At 45.2% G+C, this 7,942-nt stretch overlaps 1 long non-coding RNA gene across 1 annotated transcript; it reads right to left on the reverse strand.

Moving 5' to 3' along the window:
* Positions 1-2,211: 2,211 nt before the first annotated feature.
* On the reverse strand, positions 2,212-6,823 carry LOC120516005. Its single transcript, XR_005630746.1, has 3 exons — positions 6,536-6,823; positions 2,887-2,985; positions 2,212-2,482 (listed from the first exon to the last, which is right to left on the reverse strand). It is a non-coding gene; the product is annotated as an uncharacterized LOC120516005 (long non-coding RNA).
* Between the last annotated feature and the right edge of the window lie 1,119 nt (positions 6,824-7,942).

Here is a 7,942-nt window from a genome sequence, read left to right on the forward strand (position 1 = left end):
AATGTAATTTATTTATAAGGATAATAGAAGATATAGGATTTATGCAAGTATATATACATACTACATAATATAGACGAAAGACAGTAGCAAACAATACAAAAACACTAAATTTTGACAGCTTAATTGAACTTTCTTTCTCCCGTAGAAAAGGGCACATAACTTATGAATTCTACCTCTTCGCTTAGACAGGCCATTTCCACTTGCATCGAAAAAGGCACACAACTTGTGAATTATGATCTTGCAACTCATGTGATCAAGATGGATAGTTTCTTTAGCTTGTTGTTACGTTTCTAGTGCGGCACCATAGCATTCATTAACTCACCGCTAGTCTACACTGGATTACCTCCTTCCAAACAGAGTTTCAATGTGTGCTTGTGTGAGATGTATCTCTGCAGTTTCTTATTGAATTTAGGAAGTAATTATGAGTGCAAGAATTTATCCTTCTCAGAGATTTTACCTTTCAGTCACTGTGACACCAATTCCATAATATAACTGCTGGTTTAGTCTGAACTATTCAGATACAATTAATAGTTTTTGGAAGCAAAATAGGTCTACTTATGTTTAAGGCAATGTTTTGTTTCTTTCCTGGTTGGCTTTCTCCATGCATGTGGAAGGATCTTCAGCATGCTTTTCTTTCTTTGTTTTAGGGGTTTGTCTCCTTCTTTGCTTTCTTGTTGTGTCCAGTGCTGCAGTTTTGCCTTTAGTGCATCACAGTATTGCTTTCTGTTTATAGAGCCCTTTCAGAAGAGTAAATCTTTTATTTTACAAAGATCCTGTGTTTGTCCTTGTTACTAGCTGGGTTTGATGGTTTTCCCTTCTAGTGGCAATTTTTAGGACATTTTAGGACTTATGCATGGGAGCTTTTAAGTTGCATGACACACCTGGTCAAAGCAGCAATGACAAAGCAAATGAAGAAGAGGAAAGTGTGAAGCAAAGAGAGACAGACTGTCCAATGAAGAACGTGACCACATAAATAACACAGAAAACAGTGCAACAAGTGCATTAATTAATTTATTCATTCATTCATTTATTCATTCATTCATTCTCCACCACTTATTCAAAGCAGGTTGCAAGTGCAACAATCTTAACAGTGAGGTCCATACTTTCCTGCCCTCAGTCACATTTGGTAACTCATACTGTGGGATCCCAAGGGGTTCTCAGACCATGTGGGTGATATAACTCTCCTAAGGAGCCCTGGGTCTTTCCCAGAGTCTCCTCCCAGCTGGTCGTGCCTGTAAAACCTCCACAGAGAGGCATCCAGGAAGCATCAGTTTCAGACCACTTCAATTGGGTCCTCTTGATGAGGAGGGTCAGCAGCTCTACTCCAAGCCTCTTCCAGATGTCTGCATTCCTCGCCCTGTCTCTAAGGAAGAGCCCATCTACCCTGCAGAGAAAGCTCATTTTGGCTGCTTGTACCTGTGAACTCATTCTTTCGTTCATTACCCAAAGCTCATGACCATAGGTGAGGGTAGAGGTGTAGCTCAAGTGGTAAATCGAGAGCTTCAACTTCTGACTGAAGTCCTTCTTTACCAATACGATTAGGTATAGCCACTGCATAACTACGCAAACTGCGCTGGTTCGTCTGTCAATGTCACCATCCCACTTATGAACAAGACTCCGAACTACTTCTTTCTCTTGAGCCAGTCACTCACCTCTCACTCAGACAGGACAGTCCAACTTTATCCTACAGAGAACCATTGCCTCAGATTTGAAGGTGCTGATCATCAACCCTTCCTCTTCACACTCACATGCCATCCCAAATGTGTACTGGAGTTCACAGCCCAACTAAGCAAACAGGATCATAAATCTACAAAAAAACAGTGATTCACTTTTAAGGCCATCAAACTGGTCATACTCTCCTCCCTGGCTGTCTCCTGATATCCTGTCCATGAAAATCACAAACAGGACAGGAGACAAAGCATGGCCCTGGTGGAGAACCACACCCATTAGAAACAGAGCTGATGATACAGATGAAAACTGTTATAGTGAATTACAGCAAATGATAAAAATGACAGTTTCAGTAGCACATCTCAATATATGAGTGCTGACAATGCTAACATTGCACCCTCATTTAGGTTTAACCACTCAAAAAAAAAACCCACCATGTCACCAATTTTTAATTCTTCTCATACTGATTGCATTCATTGGCTTGATGCAAGTGTAAAAGAGCGAGTCTCAACACTTTCAAAAGGTTTGGGGCAGCCACCCGTATATTGTTCCTAGCTGCAAAGGATTATCATAGGTACAGTGATGTTGCTTATTCAAGTTTCACATTGAACTGTTTGAGTTAGCCAAGATGGAGGCTTTTATGTCTTGTAACCCGGAAGTGACGTCAGTCTGGGTGCCGGGACAGGAAGTGACATCAGTCTGGGTGCCGGGACAGAAAGTGACGTCAGTCTGGGTGCCGGGACAGAAAGTGTCATCTGTCTAAGTGCCGGGACAGGAAGTGACGTCAGGTCAGGTAGGTTTTCCTGTATTTGATCTGCAGAAATAACAGACAAAGGTTTAGAGCACCCCGCCACCCCCTGGCCTGGCGGGTAATTACCTTCACTTGGTCCCTTCAGCTCGCTCCTAGTTGCACGTGTGTGACACGCCCCCCTCAGCCCAGACCCATTGGGTCGGGCGTACCTGCTCGTGAGGTTGTGGCACTGGGAAAGGGCATCAGCATTGGCCTGCAGCAGACCTCGATGATAAACGACCGAAAACTTATAAGGCTGTAGGTCCAAAAACCACCTTGTGACTCGTGGATTCGAGTCCCGGTGTAACGCCATCCACTGAAATGGTGCATGGTCAGTCACCAGGGTGAATTCCCGACCCAGGAGGTAGTACCTACGCTGCGTAATCGCCCATTTAATTGCCAAAGCCTCCCACTCCACTGCTGCATACCTGGTCTCTCGGTCCAACAGTTTCCGACTCAGATACATCACGGGGTGTTCCACTCCATCGACACAGCACGACACCAAGACCTGTGTCCGAAGCATCCGTCTGGAGAATAAAAGGCAATGTAAAGTCAGGTTTCTTCAAAATAGGAGCTGACATAAGGGCCTGCTTATGGTCACTAAATGCAGCGTCAGTATTATCATACCAAACCACGTGGTTATGTTTCCCCTTCTTTGTCAGGTTTGTCAAGGGCGTTGCTCTCTCGGAAAACCGGGGTACAAACCAGCGATAGTAACCCGCTAAACCGAGAAATGCTTGTACCTGCCGCTTGGTTATCGGTTGGGGCCAATTCATTATGGCATCTATTTTGGAGCATTGTGGTTTGACTGTATCCCGGCCCACTAGGTAACCTAAATATTTGGCTTCGACCAATCCAAAATAGCATTTCTTTGGATTAATACGAAGTCTGGCATTTGCTAGTGTTCGTAATACAGCATCAACCTGCAGTAGATGTTCCTTCCATGTGCTGGAATAGATGACAATGTCATCCAAGTAGGCAGCACTGTACGAATTATGGGGTCGGAGCACTTTGTCCACTAGACGTTGGAAGGTAGCGGGGCCCCATGTAATCCGAATGGAAGTACACAATACTGCCAATGTCCGCTAGGAGTGCTAAACGCAGTCTTTTCCTTTGTGGAGTCCGTTAAGGGAACCTGCCAGTACCCCATTGTCATATCAAGAGTAGTCAAAAATTTGGCATGTCCTAGCCGCTCGAGGAGGTCATCCACTCGTGGCATCGGATAGGCGTCGAATTGGGAGACTTGGTTAAGCCGACGGAAGTCATTGCAAAACCTCCAACTTCCGTCCGGCTTTTTGACCAACACGATTGGACTGGACCAGGGACTAAAACTTTCCTCTATCACACCTAGATCCAGCATTTGTTTGATCTTCAACTCCACTTCTGCCTTTTTTGCTTCGGGAATCCGATATGGGCGTTCCCTGACTATAACCCATGGTTTCATCACTATGTCATGCGCAATCAGGGAGGTTCGTCCAGGAATTTCGCTCACTACCTCTGGGACAGACAGGATAACTGCTTCGAATTCCTGTCGTTGTTGGCGAGTCAAATTATCACCGAGGTTAAGGTGTAATTTATGAGCCAAGAGTGAGCAGGGCTGTCCGGAGGAGGGATCGGGATCCCTTTCCTTCCGCGGTTTCAGCAAATTGACATGATAAATCCGCTCTTTAGGTCGACGATTAGGTTGGATAACTAAATAATCGACCAGACCCTTCCTCTCCTTAACTTCATATGGGTCTTGCCAATGAGCCAATAATTTGGAGTGTGAGGTAGGAACCAATACCATGACACAATCCCCCGGGTGGAACTCCCGAAGCGATGTGCCACGGTTGTAACAACGAGCCTGGGCTGCTTGCGCTTTCTCCATGTGAGAATGTAGGATAGGTCTAATTTTTGCAAATCTATTGCGTAATTGTGCGATATAGTCAAGTATATTTACAGAGGGAATGACCTCCTCTTCCCATCCTTCTTTTAATATATCCAATAAACCCCAGGGTTGTCGTCCATACAATAATTCAAAGGGTGAGAACCCTGTGGAGGTTTGTGGGACTTCCCGATTTGCAAAAAGGATGAGGGGGAGGAGCTGATCCCAGTTCTTTCCGTCTTCTTTAACTACTTTGCATAACATCTCTGTTTGAGAGTTTGATTAAACCTCTCAACTAGACCATCTGTTTGAGGATGATATACAGATGTCTTTAAATGTTTTATTTTCAGTAACTTAGCTGTCTCCCTGAACGTCTCCGAGGTAAATGGAGTCCCTTGATCCGTCAGGATTTCTTTAGGGATTCCGACTCACGCAAATACTCTTACTAACTCCCGTGCGATATTTTTGGAAGTGGCTGAACGTAGTGGAACAGCTTCAGGATATCGAGTAGTATAATCCACCAGGACCATTATATTTTTGTGTCCTCTTTCTGAAGGTTCTAGGGGTCCCACCAGGTCAACCCCAATACGTTCAAATGGGACATCAATTAGGGGTAAAGGAATTAAAGGAGCACGGTCCTTCCTAGGAATCTGCCGTAATTGACATTCCGGGCAGGACATGCAAAAACAGCGGACCTCCTCATTAATACCAGGCCAAAAAAATCGGAGCTTAATTCGCTCTAAAGTTTTCTCGGGGCCCAGATGGGCTCCCAGCAGGTGGGTATGAGCTAGTTCACAGACTTGTCGCCGGTAAGTCCATGGAACTAAGAGCAGTGACCTTACCTCTCCTTCATGATCTGACACCCGATATAAAAGGTCATTATTTAATACAAAGTGGGGACCTTGTGGCATGGGATGGGTTGTGCGCTGGCCATCTACTAAAGCAACTGCATTTTTTGCAAATTTAAGGGAGTCATCATTCCATTGCTCCCTTTTAAATGAAGCTGGTGTCTGTCTAAACTGAAATTGTAGACGACTGAGGGGATCAGACTCGACTTCAAGGGGCGTGGTTTCAGACCGGGCCGGCGCAGCGCTTGGAGATGACATATCGCTCTGCGACGGTCCGGCCATTTCCACGTCATTCTGTAAGGCCGCATTCTGCTCCCCTACTGGCTGTGTACACGGCATGGAGGTAGCCAAGGACGCAGAATCAGCATCCATAACAAGACCTAGTGTTTTTGTAGGGATAGCGATTGTTTTCCCTTAGTTTTTATCAGACCAATCTCTACCTAGTATCAAGGGGAACGGAGGATTACCGTGCACCGCCACTACTATTTTTTTAACCACTCCGTTTTGGCAAATGCAGCAGTGGGCGGACTCGTATGATCGGACGTCCCCATGAATACAGGTTAGACGGGTATTTATTTTTAACTTTTGTCGCGGCAAAACCAAATGGCGAGCAACAATGGTAACGTTACTGCCAGAGTCAAATAAAGATGGTACTTTAAAGCCATTGACTAATGCTTCTCCCGTATGAGCAAAGGCCAAAGGATTAGCAGGAGCACTCTGCCCCTCGTTCTGTGTCTCTCCGCAGACCCTCGTGTCACCTCGCGAAGCAATCCAAAGCATGCTCCGCAATGTAAGAAAAAGACCCTAATTTAGTGGCACAAGTCCCTCTGGGTTCACAGGGATTCTGTTCTGGTTCTCTCAAGTAGGTTTCCTCCCCTAAGGTGTTAATGATCCCCAGGAGGGTGATCATATTATTATATGATTGTCCCCAGGTCAGCTGGGCTAGTTTAGTGGGTAGGCCATTTATTATAATTGCACAAGCCACCTTTTCTACAATCTTTCGGGCACTTTTATTATATGGCCGTAGCCAACACCCGACTTTTGCCCATAGATTCATGGCCTGTTCTCTGAGAGAATCCTCTGGGTTGTACTCCCAGTTCATTACATCCCTCACCTGCCGACCTAGGACACCCCCACCTTTTCCACAGACATTTTTCTGTGTGGGTTTCTTTGGGTTGGTCCCCATCCTTTGAAGCCCATAACAGGTCTCCACTGTGTTCCTTTCAGAACCTGGATCTTGTCTGTAGCTCTTCTGCCTACGCTCCCATGTTCTTTTTAAGGAGAACTGGTCAGAACATACTCCAGATCCCCCCGACACACACCATCAGACCCCAGCTCGGCAACACAAGAACGGTACTCTCCTACCTGATAGGTCTTTGGTGGTCCATTACGATGATGTGTTGAGACATTTTGTTGGTTCAGCTTCCTATTCCACCAGGAGGCCATCCTGCTGGCTACACCACTGTAAAAGAACGAGTTTCAACACTTTCAAAAGGTTTGGGGCAGCCACCCGTATATTGTTCCTAGCTGCAAAGGATTATCTTGGGTACAGCGATGTTGCTTATTCGAGTTCCCCATTGAACTGTTTGAGTTAGCCAAGATGGAGGCTTTTATGTCTTGTAACCTGGAAGTGACGTCAGTCTGGGTGCCGGGACAGGAAGTGACGTCCGTCTGGGTGCCGGGACAGGAAGTGATGTCAATCTGGGTGCTGGGACAGTGGGACAGGAAGTGACGTCCGTCTAGGTGCCGGGACAGGAAGTGACGTCAGGTCAGGTAGGTTTTCCCGTATTTGATCTGCAGAAATAACAGACAAAGGTTTAGAGCACCCCGCCACCCCCTGGCCTGGCGGGTAATTACCTTCACTTGGTCCCTTCAGCTCGCTCCTAGTCGCACATGTGTGACACAAGTTAAGATTATGCTTACTGTGTAAATCGTTTTTCAGTGGTGCTAGGTGTGAATAGTAATAAAACATGTGGTACTTGCAAGGTTTCAACAAAAATCGAATATGAAACTAGTCTAACTACACGATGCATTTTCCCTAGGTGAGCAGAAAGTACAGAATGACTCATCCCTGTAAAATGAGGGATGATTTTTTTTTCTCCTAAATCATAGTACTGCAGGAATACTTTCTGAATGTGGAAAAAGAAAAGTCAACAATAATCCGGGAAAGTCCCCGCCTCGAGCATGTAGTCTGGTGGTTGTTGTGTGTTATTAACACAAAGATAAAAGGCACCATTAGGATTGTTTGACGGAACTGAATGATCGAAAATGTCCCTTCAGGCACTGAGCAGAAGGAACTAAAAACCTTGTCTGAGTCGTCAGCCAACTTGAGACCAATTATAATGCGTTCATGTAAAAGAGAACCAAATTTAGATTAAAACCTCCATTTATTATCTTTTTTTGATGTTATATCACTGTATTTTTGATAAAGACATACATAATGAAACCAAATGTAAAACTTTGAAATGAAGACAAGAAGTATTACAACCTGGTTTGGGAACAGCATGCATCAGGACCACCAGGGTCTGCAGAGAGTGATGTGGTCAGCTAAACGCATCACTGATTGTGCTCTCTCTAACTTTGAGGACATTTACAACAAGTGATGTAAGACCAGGGAAAAGAAAATCATCCATGATACCAGCCATCCCAACAGCAGCCTACTTCTGAGCTGTGGTCAGACAGACCACTGCCTAAAGTCCAGTTCAGGGAGACTGAGGAGGAGCTTCTGTCCACAGTTCATCCTCATCTCGATTAGGAAACATGTCTAGAAAT

The sequence above is a fragment of the Polypterus senegalus genome, chromosome 15, assembly GCF_016835505.1.
Source record: "Polypterus senegalus isolate Bchr_013 chromosome 15, ASM1683550v1, whole genome shotgun sequence".
Taxonomy (NCBI): domain Eukaryota; kingdom Metazoa; phylum Chordata; class Cladistia; order Polypteriformes; family Polypteridae; genus Polypterus; species Polypterus senegalus.